The sequence below is a fragment of the Oncorhynchus gorbuscha genome, linkage group LG21 (genome assembly GCF_021184085.1).
Source record: "Oncorhynchus gorbuscha isolate QuinsamMale2020 ecotype Even-year linkage group LG21, OgorEven_v1.0, whole genome shotgun sequence".
In the NCBI taxonomy this organism is placed as follows: domain Eukaryota; kingdom Metazoa; phylum Chordata; class Actinopteri; order Salmoniformes; family Salmonidae; genus Oncorhynchus; species Oncorhynchus gorbuscha.
Window position 1 is genome coordinate 43754105 of NC_060193.1, and position 22641 is coordinate 43776745.

The 22641-nt window shown below is 44.2% G+C and overlaps 1 protein-coding gene across 8 annotated transcripts in view; it reads left to right on the forward strand.

Annotated features, from left to right (window-relative positions):
- The window catches only part of LOC124008187 (B-cell CLL/lymphoma 9 protein-like), a 111558-nt gene that overhangs the window by 65723 nt on the left and 23194 nt on the right, over positions 1-22641 (forward strand). For 4 of the 8 annotated variants that reach the window (XM_046319282.1, XM_046319286.1, XM_046319285.1 and 1 more), the window contains exons 2-3: positions 2819-3024; positions 17085-17163. The gene's annotated coding sequence lies outside the window, so the exon portion shown is untranslated. Of the gene's footprint in view, positions 1-100; positions 153-2818; positions 3025-17084; positions 17164-22641 lie in introns of all 8 variants that reach the window. The other 4 variants (XM_046319281.1, XM_046319283.1, XM_046319280.1 and 1 more) reach the window with 3 other exon arrangements.

Here is a 22641-nt window from a genome sequence, read left to right on the forward strand (position 1 = left end):
TCACCACCCCTTTGTAGTTATATAGATGGTATTTATGCTGTGTAACTAGCCCGTTTTGTTTCTTGAGCAAAGACTGTCTGTTTACTTCTTCTACCCATAGAGAATCCTGCGTCATGTCCTGTGTCCACCTGGTTGTGGTTCCTGCTTGAGTGGTAGGTTAGTTAGATAACCAAAACCTTGGCCTATTCACTCTGCTCACGACTGTTTGGGCAGAATCAATATTTGCCAAAAGGTTATTTTGGTGGTGTAGACTATTCATATAGAAGATGTGAATGATGCTATGGTCAGAAGAGCTGATGAAGCCGTATAACATTCATTTTTTGTCAGCATGGAAAATACATTGGCTGCAGTACAGCTAGAATCCTTAGTTGTTACATCCATTTTTTTGGACTTACAAATGAATTATATATACCCATTGATTCTTGACGAATATAACTTATAAATGCCTCATGAGCTTAGTTCAAGTGTTTTACCCCATCAGAACCCAAACTATTTTTTTTATGCCAATGTTTGTGACAATGACCTAAATGTAGACAAACGCTGTATAGCCTCAACATGGTTAAAACTACCATTTTGATATCATGGTCAGGGTTTCATTCATATCTCTGTCTGAATTTGATAGTGGTTACATTTCTCCAGGCCAATCTCAGCCTTTTGCCAAAACAGGTGGGGTGGCTGCGTTGCCATTGTTTCAACTATGCATCCAAGGTTTAAGATGATAATTAAGGCCTAAATGTTTATGCATACCAGGCTAGGGTAACGCTATTTCCAAGTTGGCCTTTTGGATCAATTGTTATTTCATCCTAGCTGCCCCATAGTTTTACTGCTGTGCAGTGACTTAAACCTGGGCATCTAACCTAATGTCAAAGCTGACGTGCTTCACAACTGCTGTGGATATGCACTCAACATGTAAGTTGTCTGCTATCTATTCCTTTTGCACTGTGGGTAGAATCTGCCGTGTGGTTCCATTGCCTTTGTATATGAGATGGTTTTATGTATTTGCTTGGTATATGTGGGATGTATCATGTACACATTATACAAGTTTTCTATATATCTTTCCCTTCTGCATCTTAGATGTTAAATGTGTAATTCCTAATTTGCATGGCCTCTGTTGCAGCCAGAGAAAGAAGAAACACAATCTAAAATAAAAATCGAACAAACATGTTTGATTTGGGACCGACTGTGTCTGCCTCTTCCTATTGTATTCCTATTTGAATTATTCCTCTCGAAGACATTGCCCTGAAACCTCTAAAAAAGTCACACTGCTTTTCAACCAGACATTGAATGTATCGATTGTGCCTTTTTAAAAAGCGGCTTGATAAACTCACCAAAAAAAAGAAACGTCCTCTCACTGTCAACTGAGTTTATTTTCAGCAAACTTAACATGTGTAAATATTTGTATGAACATAAGATTGAACAACTGAGACACACTGAACAAGTTCCACAGATGTGTGACTAACAGAAATGGAATAATGTGTCCCTGCACAAGGGGGGGGGGGGGGGGTGTAACAGTCAGTATCTGGTGTGGTCACAAGCTGCAATAAGTACTACAGTGCATCTCCTCATGGACTGCACCCGATTTGCCATTTCCTGCTGTGAGATGTTACCCCACCCTTCTACCAAGGCACCTGCAAGTTCCTGGACATTTCTGGGGGGGAATGGCCCTATCCCTCACCCTCTGATCCAACAGGTCCCAGACGTGCTTAATGGGATCCGGGCTCTTCACTGTCCATGGCAGAACACTGACATTCATGTCTTGCAGGAAATCACACACAGAACGATCAGTATGGCTGGTGGCATTGTCATGCTGGAGGGTCATGTCAGGATGAGCCTGCAGGAAGGGTACCACATGAGGGAGGAGGATGTCTTCCCTGTAACGCACAGCGTTGATTGCCTGCAATGACAACAGGCTCAGTCCGATGATGCTGTGAAACCGCCCCAGACCATAAAGGACCCTCCACCTCCAAATCGAACCCGCTCCAGAGTACAGGCCTTGGTGTCACGCTCATTCCATCGACGATAAATGCGAATCCGACCATCACCCCTGGTAAGACAAAACCGCAACTCGTCAGTGAAGAGCACTTTTTGCCAGTCCTGTCTGGTCCAGCGACGGTGGGTTTGTGCCCATAGGTGACATTGTTGCCCGTGTTGTTTGGTGAGGACCTGCCTTATAACAGGCCTACAAGCCCTCAGTCCAGCCTTTCTCTCTCCACTGTCCGTCCTGTCTCCCTGTAGCGCTGTCTTAGGCATCTCACAGTACGGAGAGTTATTGCCCTGGCCACATCGTTCATGCAGATGAGCATCTTTCTTTTGGTGTTTTTAGTAGAAAGGCCTATTTAGTGTTCTAAATTCTCCTAACTGTGACCTTAATTGCCTACCGTCTGTAAGCTGTTAGTGTCTTAACGACCGTTCCACGAGTACATGTTCATTAATTGTTCATTAAACCCTTTACAATGAAGATCTGTGAAGCTATTTGGATTTTTTACGAATTATCTTTGAAGGACAGGGTCCTGAAAAAGGGACGTTTCTGTTTTTGCTGAGTTTATGAATGAGATGTAAACGTGTGTGGTCCGTTGATAATCATGTTCCTCTCCTCAACCAAAAGTGTATTTAGGTCTTTGGAGATCTGAGGCCTGTTGAGGAGGATGTAATGTCACGGAATGTTCGGAGAGCGAATGTATTGCGTAGAACAGAAATGATTGTCACTCAGATGGAATAGGGGATTGTGTCAACTGGAGTTGTTCTATTTCCATCTGTGATATTCTGAGCGTTTTAAAGACCCTGAATACTGATGGTTGTCTTTTTTTCCACTCTCCAGGTTTGTGAATGGGCACTGTGATCTTCTGCTGAGAGGGAGTGCCGGGATTTGAGGCTCTGTGACAGTTGTGACTCCGGGCCGACGCTAAGCCGGTCAGCTTGCTTTATCTGCCAGACCAAGGTCAAAGGGCACGACAAAGGCAACCCAGGGATAGGCTCTCCTCATGAGGAGTAGCCGGGGTCTCTGAGACCTGGGGTCATTTTAAGGTAAGGAACATCAAACTCACACGTGTGTAGCCGCCATGTTACTTTGTCACTGTTGTGGTTTGGGTATTACAGGCATGTGATATGTGTAAATGTTTTTGTGCTTGTTGGCGAATGTGTCAATTATATTCAAGCATTAGGAATGTTAGGGACAACACGTATTACGGACTACAATATGGTTAATCAAACGGTTTATTATTTTTGTATGACAACGTATTCACAGATATCGACTCTTCCCATGACATCAGACTGCTTAAGATGTGTTTTTCTTTTTGTGCATGGGATCTAAGAGTCTAAACTTAAAGAACTCAAAGAGCAGTAACAGGGACATCTTGACGTGATCGTTGACTCCACAAATCTCAGATGTGGGGGGGTGCGTGGGTTCAGGCCCTGGGCAGTGGACAGGGCACCCCGTTTATGGAACGGTATGCTGTGTTGCAGGGCTTATCTCAGGCCCTGCCTACACACACACACACACACACACACACACACACACACACACACACACACACACCATGTGTGACGCCAGGCTGGGGCAGAGCTGAGGGCGGGCACATGCAAATGACATGAAACAGCCCATCATACCATCCTGTAATCACATTCCGTGACCTACACACCCACTAATGGCCTCAGATGTAGGAACACAGAGGCTGACAGATAGGAAATGGTGTGTGTGTGCGCGCATATGTATTGGAGACTGTGAAGCGTGCGCTGTCTCCATGGCTGGGCGGTATACCGTATTTTATGATATACCGGTATTGAAGCAGTTTGGGTTTTTACTTGACCTTCTATACCAGTATTTGAATGTTTTGGTTTGTTAAATGTGATACGCCATGTGTAATGTCAATTTTTATAGTTTACTTTGCTACATGAGTCATTTCTTTCCGCAACACATACCTAGCCACGCCCCCCCGTCACTCAAGGAGCACCTTTGATGTTCCTCAACCACGAGACATTTGCGTTCAGTCTGCATGGTCAATGCAGCACATGCAACAATGTTGATGATGGCAATGCTGTTTTCACTTTGCTTCTTAATATAAATCCACGAGCGTTCTATAATGACACTAAAGGTTTGTGTTTCTTACATCAGCAAACAGCTAGTTTGTCTTTTCTTAGCAAGTTGCCCTAAATCTTGTTAGCCGCAAATGCTAATAGCTAGCTAATAAATGTACTGAGTAAGAGCATACGTAGCTAGGTAATACCAGTGATGGTGTAGACCTAAATCAGCATGTTTGTGCAACAGTATCTTCTAAATCAAAGAGGAATATGCAAAGCATGAATATGTTGGCTACATGATGTAGGTAAGAGAGAACATGCAATGTAGCCAGAGCTTATAAGGTCCCCTAGGAAACATTTATCGACACTTTAGTTCCTACTGTCACAATAACCCCTCCCTGGCATTTTAATTTGTTGTCATCTCAAACAACACTGGATTCAAAGTTCCCACTATTCTAACTATAGAATTAAAATAGTCATTCTATTTCCATGATTCCAACAGGTTTATGCTCTTATTGGAAAGTCAAATTGCAATTGCAACATTTGGTTAAAAATAAGTCCTAGATGATTTGTCCATATCGTGCAACCCTACGTGGCAGTGTGGACATTTTCTCAATCGAGGAGTGGTGTAAAAATACTTTAAAGTACTATGGATGTTGTTGTTTTTTGTATCTGTACTTAACTATTTTTTATTTTTGACTACTTTTACTTCACTACATTCCTAAAGAAAATACTGTACTTTTTACTCCGTGCATTTTCCCTGACACCTAAAAGTACTCGTTACATTTTTTATGCTTAGCAGGACAGGAAAATGGTCCAATTCACACACTTGTCAAGAGAACATCCCTGGTCATCTACTGCCTCTGATCTGGAGAACTCACTAAACACAAATGTTTTGTTTGTAAATTATGTCGGAATGTGCCCCTGGCTATCTGTAAATACAAACAAAAAAAAGACCTGGCCGGGGGGTGCCAGAATAAGAACCTATCCCTCAACGTAACCAAGACTAAGGAGATGATTGTGGACTACAGGAAAAGGAGGACCGAGCACGCCCCCATTCTCATCGACGGGGCTGTAGTGGAGCAGGTTGAGAGCTTCCAAGTTCCTTGGTGTCCACATCAACAACAAACTAGAATGATCGAAATAAACCAAGACAGTCATGAAGAGGGCACGAAAATGCCTATTTCCCCTCACGAAACTAAAAAGATTTGGCATGGGTTCTGAGATCCTCAAAAGGTTCTACAGCTGCAACATCGAGAGCATGGTTGCATCACTGCCTGGTACGGCAATTACTCGGCCTCTGACCACAAGGCACTACAGAGGGTAGTGCATACGGCCCAGTACATCATTGGTGCTAAGCTGCCTGCCATCCAGGACCTCCTATACTAGGCGGTATCAGAGGAAGGCCCTAAAAATTGTCAAAGACCCCAGCCACCCCAGTCATAGACTGCTCGCTCTACTACCGCATGGCAAGCAGTACCGGAGTGCCAAGTCTAGGACAAAAAGGCTTCTCAACAGTTTTTATCCCCAGGCCATAAGACTCCTGAACAGGTAATCAAATGGCTACCCAGACTATTTGCATTGTGTGCCTCCCCCCAACCCCTCATTTTACACTGCTGCTACTCTCTGTTTATCATATATGCATAGTCACTTTAACTGTATCTACATGTACATACTACCTCAATCAGCCTGACTAGCCGGTGTCTGTATGTAGCCTCGCTACTTTTATAGCCTCGCTACTGTATATAGCCTTTTTACCGTTTTATTTCTTTACTTACCTATTGTTCACCTAACACCTTTTTTGCACTATTGGTTAGAGCCTGTAAGTAAGAATTTCACTGTAAGGTCTACACCTGTTGTATTCCGTGCACGTGACAAATAAACTTTGATTTCTTATATTGCAATTGGCAACTTTCGTAAATTAGGTGCATTACCGCCACTGACCTCGTTCGTCTTTCAGTCACCCACGTAGGTATAACCAATGAGGAGATGGCACGTGGGTACCTGCTTCTATAAACCAATGAGATGGGAGAGGCAGGACTTGCAGCACGATCTGCATCATAAATAGAACTGACCTTGAGCGGTGTAGTCAGCCTGTAAGTGATTTCACCGAGTCTGTGTTACCACCCTAGGATCACTCACTACTCATAAAGCAAATGTAGAACTTGTATTACTGAAAAACTAAAAATACCATCAAATACTGTCCATAAAAAAAAAAATAAAAAAAAAATATATATATATATATATATATATATATATTTTTTAAATACGGTGATATAATATTTCGGCCACATCGCCCGGCCCTAGTCTAGTTATGTCCTTTAATTCGGACCAGTTACGCCCAGTTACGTGGGCATGACATACTCCTGGCTCTACATATAGGCTAATGCTTCATTTTGGATTTCACTATTGTTGGTGATGTAAATTAGTGACACTAAAATGCTCACCAAATCTGTACTGGCTAAAATGTTTCTGTTAACATTGTCCTTCCTAGCACAGTTCTAGCAACTTTGGCTTGATTCAGGTGTGTGGATTAGGTATTGGAGGGTGTTCTGTTCTGGTTGATTGTGATTGGTGACATTCTGCACATACTGTTGATGGTGTTAGACTTTTGGGAGAGTCTGATGTGAGCGGTCCCTATGTTTTCATAAGAGTAGGCCATGTTGGGTCATGTTCATAGGGCACTGAACTGGAAATGTTTTCAAACATTTATCAATTGAATAAACCCAAATAGTACAACCCAGTATCAGTCGGTTTTCTACTATTTAAAGCCTAATGAACATGACCATGGTGAAGTGCTGTCTGTCCCCCCCCACTCATGTGCTGTGTGTGGGTGTTGCTGCCCTTTCCACCAGTGCCCAACTGACCTGGCTGTGACCCAGCTACTCTCCCATAGTGCACTGGGCCATCTGTCACTGCCACAGCTGCCACATACTATGGCTCTAATAAATGGGCCTCCTTTTTAATCTGGCATGGTTGGTTACTATTCCTCAAAACCCCATTGGAGAAATGGAACGTTCTCTTTTTTACTTCTCCCTCCTGCATAATGAGAATTCTTATCGCCTATCTCTCTCTGTCATGGTCTCTCTCGCTCTCTCTCCTCTCCCTGTGTAATCTGAAATTGTAGGGTTTCGCAGTGGTTCAGAGTTTGCCAGTACTGTCACATACCTCTAAATGAACTATTACAACCAGGAGGATCCTCCATCCTCATTTAAATCTCTAGTTTGGGAACATTTTGGCTTCCCGTTAGATTATAACGGAGATGGACAGAGAGTTGAGGATAAAACTTCAACATTATGTCGCCACTGCTCAACGAGAGTTGCTTATGTTGCTGCCAACACCTCAAACATGTTGACACTTAACATTTATGCCGAAATCACCCCAGTATTCCTACCACCGGAGCAAGATGGAAACAACGCAACTTTGTCTCCCGTCTGTATTCGCACTGCCCTTTGCAGCAGATTCGGACCTGGCCAAAGAAATTACAAGAGCGATAGGTGTTTTTTAGCTGCGCCCGTTCTCTGTGGTTGAGAATAGGGGGGTTTCAGTACCTCGTGAAAGTGCTCAAGCCACGTTACAAACTTCCCTCTCGCACCCATTTCAGCAACTGGGTAGTACCTGCTCTAGATAAGCAAGGCAAAGTTGTGTTGGGTGTGTCGCGCTTACTACAGATGGATGGACCTCCAGGGCTACAGAGAGCTACTTAACAGTGACAGCCCATCACATTAACCACAGAGTGGGAGATGAGAAGTACTGTGCTACAGACACGACCCCGTTATGAGAGTCACACAATTGCGCAACTTTTTCTCTCTGTAAGAGAAATGTTATAGCATAGGCCTATACAATGCCCGAGCCAGATTTTTACATATTGACTTCACATGCATATTGCACTTTATTTTAGCGTTGTTTTTGATGAGTCTTTTCGGTGTTAACACTTAAGTAAATAAAAATGGACTGTAGTAACTGCAATATGTAGCGAACCGTTGGTTTGGTGAATTGTTGCACCCCTACTTTCTGTGATTGGCTAGTGGTACCCCCAGTGAGGGAATGGCTTTCTGTGATTGGCTAGTGACACCCCCTGAAAATGGAAACACTCTCTCTGATTGGCTGGTGGCCACTGAGTTTAGCTCAGTTCCTTGTAGTGGAATCTTTTCATTTCAGCTCATGATGCGAGTATGAAGGTTGCCAGGTCTCCTGATACCTTATCCCTCCCTGAGTTGAAAAATGTAGGGTGCGCTGATTTGGAACGCTTTACTGGTGTGTGGGGGAGGGGTGCGTTTTGGCATCCTCCACTGAAAGAGGAGAACTCTGGGATTTCTCTCCTCCATTCCCCCTTTCTATCCCAAATAATCCCTTCTGCTAACAAGGCACATTTTCCTTTTTCTTTTCACTCTGTAACCATAATATGGCTGGTTAAGCATTGGCAAGACATTGTAACCTTATGCTATATGAATGCACTGGCGAGGCTTTGCCAAGCGCAATGAGTTCTGGAGTGGCACTATATTGCCAATGGCTTCTCCCGATGCCAAGGCCAGGTTGTGTCACGGTGCCAGCGTGCCAAGAAGAGCTGAGGCCTGCCAGGACATTAAATGGGCTGCTTTTTGAACTCTCTCTCTCACTGGCAAAGGATTCTGCTCCAGTTCCTGCAGCGTGCTTGTTCTAGCTAAACACAGTTTGATATGGGGTGGGGGGCACAGGCTTTCATCACCCATAGATGAAATGCTCCTGGTGCTAGGATATTATGATAGGAACACGAGCGTTGTTCAGCGGTATTGTAAGCACAACCTCTCGTCACCACAGGAAGTTGTCCGGCTCTGTGTGTCTGTCGCGTCACTCACGTCACCGGCTGATGGTCTGACACCGTGTCCGCCCATGCGCTAACCATTTGGCTGCGTGTGCTTGTGCCCACAAACCCATTCCAAAAGGGGTGGCAGGGGGACACAGACTGGCAGAGGAGAATGCCAGGGGCCGTAGATCAGCCTTGTGATAAATGAACAGGGCTTTTTAGACGAAGCTTGGCTTCTCTATGCGGTCCAGAGATTCTCTTTGACCTGTTTTAAAAAATATTTCCTGCTCTGAAATTACAGAGCTGAACTTCCTGCACTACGAATACTGTAATGACATAACTGAAATTTCCACAACGACAACTGAAATTCCTGTTCGACTAGCTTATATTTGACCTTGTCACGGCTTATCATTGCAGTTGAAGGGAAGGATACAATGATTTCGTTAAATCATTGTTAGACCATGGAGAAAGAGCCCGGGTTGTGTAGATTGGTGAGTCACAAACTCTGTTCCACTGCTCCAAGTGGTAAATGCCGTACGTACTTTTAACCGCTTAGCCGAGAACTTACCTGTTCAAGTAGTTCATGGCTTCATAGGCCTATTGAGTGAACAGTGTTATATGAGAACATGAACATGAGATTCATGCAGAACCATTGACCAGTTTCATGAATTACCAATCAGGTGTTATTTGCTATTGACTGGTTGGTTGTTTAGCAACAAAACCGACGTGTGCGCAACTCTGGTGCAAAACAGAAAACAGACGGGGTTGGCAGAGCTTGTTGAAAACATGTAAATTATATTAAGTCTCCAATGTTTATTGAAAACGAACACATTTACACAATGAGCACTTGTCTCTCAAATACGTCGTTACAGTTGTTGGTTAGCTAGCTAGTGAATTTGAGCCATATTGGCATTGACATGAAATCAGTCAACACCTCCGAACAAGACACGTGACCCACATACAGTTGAAGTCGGAAGTTTACACTTAATTTGGAGTCATTAACTCGTTTTTCAACCACTCCACACATTTCTTGTTAACAAACTATGGTTTTGGCAAGTCGGTTATGACATCTACTTTGTGCATCACACAAGTAATTTTTCCAACAATTGTTTACAGACAGATTATTTCACATATAATTCACTGTATCACAATTCCAGTGGGTCAGAAGTTTACAAACACTAAGTTGACTGTGCCTTTAAACAGCTTGGAAAATTCCAGAAAATTATATCATACCTTTTTAGAAGCTTCTGATTGGCTAATTGACATCATTTGAGTCAATTGGAGGTGTACCTGTGGATGTATTTCAAGGCCTACATTCAAACTCGGTGTCTCTTTGCTTGACATCATGGGAAATTCAAAAGAAAAAGATTGTAGACCAAGTCTGGCTCATCCTTGGGAGCAATTTTCAAACGCCTGAAGATACCACATTCATCTGTACAAACAATAGTACGCAAGTATAAACACTATGGGACCACTCTGCCGTCGTACCGCACAGGAAGGAGACACGCTCTGTCTCCTAGTAATGAACGTACTTTGGTGCAAAAAGTACAAATGAATCCCAGAACAACAGCAAAAGACCATGTGAAGATACTGGAGGAAACCGGTACAAAAGTATCTATATCCACAGTAAAACGAGTCCTATATCGACATACCCTGAAAGGCCGCTCAGCAAGGAAGAAGCCACTGCTCCAAAGCTGTCATAAAAAAGCAAGACTACGGTTTGCAATTGCACATGGGGACAAATATCATTGGAGAAATGTCCTCTGGTCTGATGAAACAAAAATAGAACTGTTTGGCCGTAATGACCATCGTTATGTTTGGAGGAAAAAGGGGGATGCTTGCAAGCCGAAGTACACCAGCCCAACTGTGAAGCACGGGGGTGGCAGCTACATGTTGTGGAAGTGCTTTGCTGCAGGAGCGACTGGTGCACTTCACAAAATAGATGGCATCATGAGAAGGAAAATGATGTGGATATATTGAAGCAACATCTCAAGACATCAGTCAGGAAGTTGAAGCTTGGTCGCAAATGGGTCTTCCAAATGGACAATGACCCCAAGCATACAGTACTTCCAAAGTTGTGGCAAAATAGCTTAAGGACAACAGTCAAGGTATTGGAGTGGCCATCACAAAGCCTTGACCTCCAACCTATAGAACATTTGTGGGCAGAACTGAAAAAGTGTGAGCAAGGTGGCCTACAAACCTGACTCTGTTACACCAGCTCTGTCAGGAGGAATGTGCCAGATTTCACTTAACTTCTTGTGGGAAGGTTGTGGAAGCTGCCAGAAACGTTTGACCCAAGTGAAACAATTGTAAGCAATGCTACCAAATACTAATTGATTGTATGTTAACTTCTGACCCACTGGGAATGTGATGAAATAAATAAAAGCTTAAATTAATCATTCTCTGTACTATTTTCTGACATTTCACATTCTTAATGTCAGGAATTGTGAAACACTTAACTTGAGTTTATTTGGCATAGGTGTATGTAAACTTCTGACTTCAACTGTATAATGCCTCTATCACAGTGTTTTTGCGCAAAACGGTACAAGGTATCATCATCTGGTTATGTGTGCAACAAAAGTTCAACATTCAGCTTCTACTACCATTTCTGTCAAGCCGCCTACAGTTTGATGCATATGTTCAATAAATCCAATGTATGCGCCACACAGAACGTACTACAACTGCCTCTGCAACGCAAACACAGTGTCTCATTGGAAATGAATGTACTGCAGGGAAATGTAGTCATGTAACATAAGAAAAGAAGGGAGCTCACATTGCATATAATTTGTATACAGACCCATTGAGTGTTGAATTTTTCCAACTTTATGCAATTCAAACTTGATTTAATCCAAAGAGCATGAGAAGGGGGTGCAGAGGATTTCCATTTATCAAAATATATAATTTTTTCTCATTTTTGTTATTTGTTTGTCTCTCTCCGTTTTGCTCTATTGTTGACTTTAATGTATTTGTTTTTTATTACTACCAAATAACTTACAAGTGCAATTATTTTGTAAATGCTGGTGTTAAGTTCAATAAACAAAGTTTACAAAATATATTGTTTTAAAGAAATGAATGTACTTCTGGTGTACCAACGTGGTGTGATCGAGGCGTCAGTCTGACGAAAAGTGCGCAGACGCAGGGCAAGCTATAAAAGAGGGGCGCAAACTGATCTTCTCCGCGTGTGATCACTAAATAATGGTGTATGTTCTCATATCGAAATGACGACTGGGCACAGATGGCGTCCTACAAATAGAATATCAGAGAGCGTGATAGCAGACGCTTCGTCCAATATCAGGTGTGACAGCTGTGAGCAGCCAGCCACATCCCCCAAACCAGCCATTAGCCAATTTAGCCGCTTCTATCCGTCCGTTCCTTCTGCGCGTGATAGCAAGCTGGGGTGTGTAGACCGTGATGGGTTTTCTGTTACTGTTGTTTAATTATTGGAGTGGCTCAGAGCGCGAGCGAAGTGGGTACGTTTTATTTTCGACTGTAAGAACAAACAGACCAGTCTGACTAAACTTCGCTGTCACACAGCCTCTGAAAGCCACTGCCATAGACAGGGATGAAAACTTGTCACTTTTTAAAGGCGATTTATTTGCCCGTTTTGATCTCAAAGTAGGTCATCCACGCTAATCGTGAAGAACGGGAAAAAATTGTGGCAAAGGGCTCAGACGCGGAGTTTTACACCCATAGAGCTAAAAAAGAAAGAGGCAAACAAATCTCCCTGTGTGGTCACTGCCTTCTCTCTCTAAGTTAATGACAGCACATAATTCATCCCTACGTATTCTATTTGTAAGGACAGAGTTCAGAGCCTGATGTCAGAAATGTCATATTATCAGAATTAGTACTTCATCCGAAATCAGCTGTGACAGCTGTGAGCAGCCAGCTGCATCTCCTAACCAGCCATTAGCCTACTCAGCCACTTTTCTCCGTCCATTCTTTCTGCGTATCTCCATCAGTTTAAAATGTTTATTTAGCTGTGATGGCGAGCTGGGTTGTGCAGACAGTGGTGGGGCGTCTGTTACAATTGTTTAAATATTGGAACGGCTCACATTTTGAGCGTTTCTTTTCATTTCGCCTGTAAGGACAAGCGGCCGTTTTTATATAATTCAATTAACCATTTTGCCATCTTGCCTAACTTTTGGGAGCTGTGTGTGTGTGTGTGTGTGTGTGTGTGTGTGTGTGTGGGGGGGGTTGGAATGTGTGTGGGAGAAGGGAGGGAGTGTGTGTGTGTGTAGACTGTGTAAAGTTGTCTGAAGAGTAGGCTAAAAATGGTTTCATATAGGCCAATATGAAAATGCAGATCTTTATGCTTTTATATCCCGTACTACATTCCTCCTGCCCAATCACAGGTAGGCCTTTGGATATGAGCAAATCAGCTATTTTCAGCAGTAGCCTTTTCTATTATACTGTAAAAAGTGTGACATTAAATTAAATGTGTTGTATTGGGTAGAGGTGTGACTATCAAGGAAAGGTTTTTGTGCAACGCATAGAAAAAGGGACCATGCTTCCTGGTAGTATGAAGAAGAAGAAGAAAAAAGTATAAACAATGTATGCACTCACAACTATAAGTTGCTCTGGATAAGAATGTCTGCTAAATTAAAATGTCAAATGTATTGTAACAACCCCACTCTAAAAAATAGACACATTTTGTTGCTGTTTACACAGATTTTCTGCGCACAAATTTTTAGTCTCCTTTTTTGGCCCTCACCAGTTTGCGTCAACGGCACAAACCGTTCTGGGACCAGGCTAGTTCAGGCCTAAGTTCAGGTCAACTATTTGGCCCATAATACAGAGTAGAGTTGGGACTGCTCGTTAGTATCGTGGCAAGGAATCAAAACACATGGTTTTAACTTATTTCGGAAAACAGCCCTAATGTTGAAAACAAACATGTTGTCAACCAGAGTCACATTTGATTTATTTCCCAAGCTATAGCACGCTATTTGACATTCCGCGGGTTTTTAAAGGACCAAAGAGTTTGGATCTGCGTCGTGTTTATGTTTTTACCATGGACAAAATACAGTGATACTGGTATCGTCACAGCCCCATGTCAGAGGGTGTTGCACAGGGTTAGGTCTACCACTGGATATGTTGGTAAAATGTTTGTGGGTCTGCTTGTCTGTTGAGTGGTATTTGTAGGGTTTTTGTTGGTAATAGGTTTAGTGGGGATGTAGGCTTTGGTTTGTCAGCAGCTTAATCTGTTTAGTGAGCTGTGTGTTTGTCTTTTGAGACTTCTGTCTTCTGTAGGGCTCGGACAGCAATCGGTTTACTGGTTTCGGCTTGAGTATCTCAGTAATGATACGTGTTTGTGTGTGTTGAGTCTGAGAGGGAGGCACATCTGCTGATCATGCTCCTCTCATTATGTATGAGCGATGCAGTGACACCCCTCCTCTCTGCCCCTCCGCTCTGCCGCAGTCAAGCCGTAATGCAACCCTTGTGACTGGGATGCCTGATAGCCCTCTGCATTAATCTTTTCTATTTCCCCATCTGCTCATCAATATTACTATTCTACCGATACGGTCTCGCTCTCGCTCCTGAGATCAAATCCCAATGCCCAATTCACTCTTCGTATACACAGTCATTCAGTTTCTCTGGCTCGGTTTGAATACTGTTAGAGTGAATACATACTAACAGGAACGTCGGGCGCACGCAGTAGATCACCCGCTTGGTGTCGGCGGCCAGTGCTGACTCAACATGCCGGACCGTCAAGTGATGAATAGATAATAACGTCCGATGTTCTGTGGTTGGAGGCGATGGGACGGCCACCTGTTGCCCACTGCCGACATTCGTGTTGATCCGGCTTCCCTCTTCGGATGCTGCCTTTCTTCCTCCGTTCCTCCCCGTAGGTTTCATAGCTTACACCAATCCACTTGTGTCAGATCAGCCATGACTTCAAGGAAGGATGTATTTACACACAGCCTTCTAATTTACGTCAAATGATATTTCTTTCCTGCACGCTAGGAAACGTTTGGCTATGGCTTTGGTATAGATTTCTGTGATCGTCTTGCTGGTTCTTAGAACCATGATTGGCTGCAGATATTGTGACCTATTAACTGTGTGATGAGCTGACCCCGGCAGTGTTGGGGCCAATCAGGATGTCTTAACCCAGAAGCAGGGACAGCAGACCTGGGTCAAATACTTTCATACTTGAGCTGTGCTTAATGAAGTGTGCCTGCCTGGGTGCACTGTTGTTTTCATGTTGGTTTCAAGTTAGTGTCGGCTGCTACTCCTTGGCAATCATACTGAACTTCCTGGTGGTGAAGGATTGCTTGTTTGGACACAGATGCACCGCAAGCAAACGCAAGCGCACAGATGAGGCTTACACACACACACACACACACACACACACACACACACACACACACACACACACACACACACACACACACACACACACACACACACACACACACACACACACACACACACACACACACACACCCCGTGTGCAGATTAGAGGAATTAAGTGAGTGTGCTGGCGCTAGGGCTGACCTGCTCCGGATGATCGTCTTGGGCTGTGCTGATGAGATTTTGGCCCTGGCCCCACAGCCACTGTAAGCAGATTAGCTCACCCGCTGAAAGGTGAACGCTGAACTGCCACGCTGCTTTTGTCCACACCAGTGTGTGTGTGGGAGAGAGTGGGGATTACATCATCTGACACTGGCGTCGCTCCATCGTGACTGAACAGCATCATGACTGAACAGGGCATGTTTTACATCTGACATGGGCGTCGCTCCATCATGGCTGAACAGCATCATGACTGAACAGGGCATGTTTTACATCTGACACTGGCGTCGCTCCATCATGACTGAACAGCATCATGACTGAACAGGGCATGTTTTACATCTGACATGGGCGTCGCTCCATCGTGACTGAACAGCATCATGACTGAACAGCTTCATGACTGAACAGGGCATGTTTTACATCTGACATGGGCGTCGCTCCATGACTGAACAGCATCATGACTGAACAGCATCATGACTGAACAGCTTCATGACTGAACAGGGCATGTTTTACATCTGACATGGGTGTCGCTCCATCATGACTGAACCGGCATGTTTTACATCTGACATGGGCGTCGCTCCATCATGACTGAACAGCATCATGACTGAACAGCATCATGACTGAACAGGGCATGTTTTACATCTGACATAGGTGTCGCTCAATCGTGACTGAACAGCATCATGACTGAACAGCATCATGACTGAACAGCATCATGACTGAACAGGGCATGTTTTACATCTGACATGGGCGTCGCTCCATCATGCCTGAACAGCATCATGACTGAACAGGGCATGTTTTACATATGACATGGGCGTCGCTCCATCATGGCTGAACAGCATCATGACTGAACAGCGTCATGACTGAACATGGCATATTTTACATCTGACATGGGCGTCGCTCCATCATGGCTGAACAGCATCATGACTGAACAGGGCATGTTTTACATCTGACATGGGCGTCGCTCCATCATGACTGAACAGCATCATGACTGAACAGGGCATGTTTTACATCTGACATGGGCGTCGCTCCATCATGGCTGAACAGCATCATGACTGAACCGCATCATGACTGAACAGGGCATGTTTTACATCTGACATGGGCGTCGCTTCATCATGGCTGAACAGCATCATGACTGAACTGCATCATGACTGAACAGGGCATGTTTTACATCTGACATGGGCGTCGCTCCATCATGGCTGAACAGCAACATGACTCTGAACAGGGCATGTTTTACATCTGACATGGGCGTCGCTCCATCATGACTGAACAGCATCATGACTGAACCGCATCATGTGTTCATTTCAATATGATATGCGTTCAGTGTTCATTGCAATATGGTGTGCATCTAGTGTTCATTTCAATATGATATGCGTTCAGTGTTAGATCTCTTTTTAAATTGCTGCAATGAGTAGCTAGACTAATAGGAAATGTAATTAACAAACCAATTAGAACGTCCGGTGGAGGTGTTCTGAAATTAGGATGAAATGTAATGGTTTAAATGACATTTAATGGTCTTCCCTTTTGATTTTCCTTCATGCTATTCCTAATCATGTATATTTGTACATGTAAATAGTCCTCATTCCTGCTATACTGAACCACTAGCTGTCTACGTGCTGTTATAGACTGCTAAATCGAGTTGCGTTATATCATGAAAAGGGGAGCCGCTCAAGTGCTTGCCCGTAGCTCTGTCTGCTAAGCCTGTGTGTGTGTGTGTGTGCCAGCCATGTTGGACAGTGTGTTGTTGTGATTTGAGAGATGTCCCTCTCTTTGTCTCCAGCAGCGTTGGGGATTTGACGAGCGCCGGCCCATTGCAATGCAGACATGGCCACGGCTATATCGTGACACAGAGGGACATGGTGAGTGCTACACACGCACAGACAAGCCGCTTGACTGCAGGGGGTGGTGGGGGGGGCTGGGCATTAGCCTGGTGAAGCAAGAGCAGAAGGGTGGAGGGGAATGGAGAGGAGGGCGAGCAGTACAGGTTGGATGAGAGGTAGAGAGTAAGTGGTTGGTAGGGAGGGTACATTCAGTTCTCCTTCGCCTTTGTCCCTGAGGCACAGACACACTAGAGGCAGCACAGTGTACCGCACTCCATGTAGTTAGCTCCGTGGCTCAGGTGAACATTTTGCTTCGGGCCTCTTTCTGTGACATTGGCTCAAAGGCGCCTGCAGATTACTGGGTATCTAGATTAGAAAGCAAAATAGAGATCACACGATCTGAGTTTTGACTTGGGCATCCAAGCGCTTTGACTTGGGCATCCTCTATGAATGCTATACAAGGAGTTAGTTTGAGGGCGGTGATTTCTAAACAAGAGCTAGTTGCCTTTCCACAGAACAGCAGTTCCCTGGAATGAGCCCCTGACGTCAACCATAATCAATTTCCTAGAAGAAAACTGGCAACAAAGAACTGTATGTTCAGAAGTTAAGCCTTCCTATTCTCCTCCTTCCTTGAACCAATCTGAGCATCCCCCCCCCCCCAGAGTATGTAATACTCACCTGAAGTTAAAAAGGGTAGTTGGCATTAAAATACATTTTAGCTTATTTTCGTTTTACATAGGCTGTCATTTCATCCAAGTCATTGGTTACTTAGCAATGGCCGGAATCCCCTGGCTAACATTTTTGGAGCATGCTAGCAATGCTAGTGGAAACAGACTGTATTAGTTAGCGGAGAATTATAGCATTAGCTGCTCTTAAAGTCCCAAATCACTATTTTATTATAATTTTTTTGGCTTTGTGAAACATTTTTTAAATATGCTAATTTCGATCTAAAATGATGTTTTAGACTCATGAGTAGCCATAGCCTTCTCTAGCTTTCATGTCTGGCTCATTCTGAATGAAGTGTTTTCAGTCTCATCTTACCCATCTTACCTATCTTACTCATCTTACCCACCGGTTAATGGCTGCGAGCAACCTTTTACATGCACACACTGAGCCGAGCCAGAGTCCCATAGGAATGTGTCGTCCTCCCGAGAGTGTGTCACGCTCCTTGAGCGCAAACTGTGCTTTTAAAGTTCACAGGGAGTGGAGGTGACACCGATGACATTTGTCAAGACTGACGGCCACCGTTAGCCAGTGAAACGGTTTGGTGTGATGCTAGTTTTGTCTTTGGAAGAGGATCACAATGTATGCTACCCTACTTCTGCAAGCAGCCAACCAGTTAATGTCCCTGACCTCTATTGAAATGTGAGCGTGTTTGGAAAGCGATACAGATGTAAATATCAAGGACCAAGGTTTACGCCTAGTGTAGACAGACGGAACGGGAAGGAGGTTGGATGGACCGGCAGGCAGGCAGAAAACAGACTGACCGATGCGTTGCAGAATGACTTTGCCTCGTCTGTGTTAAGAAGAAACCCCTTTTTTTTGTCTCAGTGAAGCACTCTTCTACACTTTGATCATACATTATTATTGTGCGTGTACATTTGTACACGTTTGTGTATAGGTGTGTGTGTGTGTTTATTCACATGCATGTGAAAAATGCACACATGTTTTTGCCAGTTTTGAATCTGGAGATTTTGGCCAGGCTTCGTTTTCATGTGTGTGTGCCTGTTGGCAGCCAAGCACATAACCAACAGAGGGAGAGTATAGGCTATGTCCTTACTACAGGAGGGCTGGAGGGAGGGGGAGAGAGTAGCAACTGATCAGTAGTGGCTTTGCTTCAAAATGGAATTGACATAATATGGCTGGTAGATGCTGGTGGGCACAGCCAGGGTGTATGTGGCCTGCGTGTGTGTACCCTTTGTGCCTGTGTGGTCCAGAAAAATGGGTCCTTCCTTGAGATCTGTATTTATGAAACATCTGAGTGTAATTTGGGATCCATACTTTCCATTTTCCATTCATGCATTCATATTGCATAACCACCACCAGGTTACATGCACTCTATGAGATTTGTTGGTTGGACTAATTCTATCCAAGCACCCCCCTGTTTCAGGATATTTCTGGAGTGCGCAGCACGTCTAGGGGGAGACTTCACACAGTTGCGTGATGTTTATCTGGTGCTCGGTAGGATAAAAAGACATGCTTTGGTATCTTCGCGGCGGGTTTGTTCGGAGCCCTCTTCAAGGTCAATTTGAGAGCGCTCATCTCTTCGCTGGGAGTATGGAAATGAGTGCTCTTTGAGAGAGGGCATGTTGCAACGCTTTGCACATCCCTCCAGCAATGCAAAAATAAATGTGAGTCTCTCTTGTTGACTCTCTCTCTCTTTCTTTTTCATTGACTGTCTCTCCCCCTCTCTCGCTAACACAAACAGTTACACAGAGAAGGCTGTAAGAGTAAACCGCAAGCAGTTGCGGTTCATACAGGCATTTAAGGAGATGCGTTAGCTATTAGCATGGAGCCCCTGTGGCACCACAGCAAAGCAGACTGCCGTAGAGGGTCTGTTCTGTCTTGTCTGTGTGAATGGCTCTCTGTTGTTGCGCAGAGCTGGGCTAATAGTTTGTTTAAATTCTTCCAATTAGTTGCTATGATTGCTAGACTGAGACGAACCTGGCTAGTTATTGGTGGGAGAGGATGCCGGTTGGGTGAGCGCCTGTCCCTTTCTCCTCGTCTCCCTCTCTCGCTTGCTCCTCCTCCTCTCTCTCCTCATTCTCCCGCTTTTCCTTTTTCTCTCTTTCCAATCTCCTCTCTCTTCCACTCCTTTTTCTACCCTGTGTGCCCCTTTCATTCTCTCTCTTATCTCGCCATCACACAAAGTGTCAGCGATTTTGGCTTGTTTTCCGGTCCATTGCAGAGAGGGGCATTAGCCAAGGCACTGTGACCTGACCTGACCCGGCCTATTGAAGGCTGCTGCTGCACCACTCTGTAGTCCGGTTGTTATGTCCTCCTGTCCTGGCGCTGGACCAGCGGGCCTGCTACACTGTGTCATCATCCCCGTTATTTAGTCCACCCAGGATCTCACAGTACAGGCCAAGGGAGTGAGCAGGAAACGCTGGTGCATTCTGGAATTTTAGGTTGTGTGTGTGTGGGGAGGTCGGTCAATGTTTGAATGAGGCTGGTTGGGGAGGTTGTGGTCCCCCTGCCTCTTTCCCCTGCAGTGCTGGAGGCTGCCTAGTTTCCCTCTGCCCCTGGGGTAAACACGCAGCATGCATGCCTGCATTCACACATCATATTCAGTCAGACAGCTTTGATTCACAGCATGCTACGGTGTAGGTTTACTTCTAGATGATTTCTGGATGTTGAGGTGCCCAAATTGGGCTATTCAGTGTTTAAGGCGTCTTCTACTTTCTGAAGGAAATTCCATTTAGTCTGAAATGAAGGTGTAAGGTCCAGATCATTTGAAAACCCACTGTGTGTGTATCTTTCCCAGTGTTTCTCCCAGTGTGTGGGGGTGGGTGCTTGTCTGTTGAGCGGCACAGCGCACTCAAACACTCCCGAGTTGTTGTGCTGGGAGTCGTTCAGATTCAGATACCAGTGGCGTTGCCACGGCGACCGTGTGGGTGCACGCTCGTTAGTGAAGTGTAATGTCTCGGTCTTTCTCTCCCCCGGCGCAGAAGCTCGACTGACTCTATGCCTCTGCCTGTGCTTACCACACTCGAGTGGTGGAATGAAAACAGTGGCCTTATACAGACACGTGTCTCTGTGTCTTTTTTGAACATACTGAACATACATGAACATACTGTGTTTGGTAGGAGAGGGCAGGAGCCTTGCCTAGGGAAACTGGCCTGGGTTGTGTTCATTAGGCACGAAATGGACAAACGCTCCAGTGAAACGGAGAGGTACGATCTGAACTTATCCAATAATATATGCTATGTTTTCCGTTGCATTTAAAAAAAAAATACCTGTGTGCCCTAATGAACACAACTCTGTTATATAGCTCTTGTCATTCATAATTGATGGACACACCAAGCCCACGTGTCTGCCTGTTAGAAATGTTTTGCAATGATGTGCTCTAATGAACAGAACCCTGTCATTGATGGGAGAGGTAGAGCTGTTCAAGGCTTGATACTGGTGAGCTCACCCCTCTCTTTCACATCCTCCCAACTGACTCCTCTTTCTCTCTTTCTGGGTTTTGATGACCTAATTTTTTCCCCACTGCATACCCCGGAGGGCACGGAGGTGTTAGATATAGCAGGACCTCTACAAAACCTGACTCACGCACTCTGATACCGAGCCTGTTACGTCTGCTGAGATGTGCTCCCATTGCTGGGCCGTATTCATTAGTGCACACCATAGCTAAACGTAGCAAGGTTGCAACGAAAATTCGTTTCTTATTGGTTATCTTTTAAGTCCAGGTAGTATACCTATATAATGTAGGTACATGATTAGAGGTCGACCGATTATGATTTTTCAACGCCGATAACGATTATTAGAGGACCAAAGAAATCCGATACCGATTAATCGGCCAATTTTTTAAAACAAATATATATATATTTTTAATACTGAATGAACACTTATTTTAACTTAATATAATACATCAAAAAAATCCATTTAGCCTCAAATAAATAATGCAAAAACAAAGTGTTGGAGAAGAAAGTAAAAGTGCAATATGTGCCATGTATGAAAGCTAACGTTTCAGTTCCTTGCTCAGAACATGAGAACATATGAAAGCTGGTGGTTTCTTTTAACATGAGTCTTCAATATTCCCAGGTTTTAGGTTGTAGTTATTATAGGAATTAAAGGACTATTTCTCTCTATACCATTTGTATTTCATATACCTTTGACTATTGAATGTTCTTATAGGCACTTTAGTATTGCCAGTGTAACAGTATAGCTTCCATCCCTCTCCTCACCGCTACCTGGGCTTGAACCAGGAACACATCGACAACAGCTACCCTCGAAGCAGCGTTACTCATGCAGAGCAAGGGGAACAACCACTCCAAGTCTCAGAGCGAGTGACGTTTGAAACGCTATTAGCACGCACCCCGGTAACTAGCTAGCCATTTCACATGGCTTACACCAACCTAATCTCAGGAGTTGATAGGCTTGAAGTCATAAACAGCGCAATGCTTGAAGCATTGCGAAGAGCTGCTGGCAAAACGCACAAAAGTGCTGTTTGAATGAATGTTTACGAGCCTGCTGGTGCCTACCATCACTCAGTCAGAATGGTCTATCAAACCATAGACTTAATTATAACATAACAACACACAGAAATATGAGCCTTAGGTCATTAATATGGTCGAATCCGGAAACTAAGAAGTATTCTTTCAGTGAAATATGGAACTGTTCTGTATTTTATCTAATGGATGGTGTCCCTAAGTCTAAATATTGCTGTTAGATTGCACAACCTTCAATGTTATGTCATAATTGTGTAAAATTCTGGCAAATTAGTTTGCAATGAGCCAGGCGGCCCAAACTGTTACATATACCCTGACTCTGCGTGCAATAAACGCAAGAGAAGTG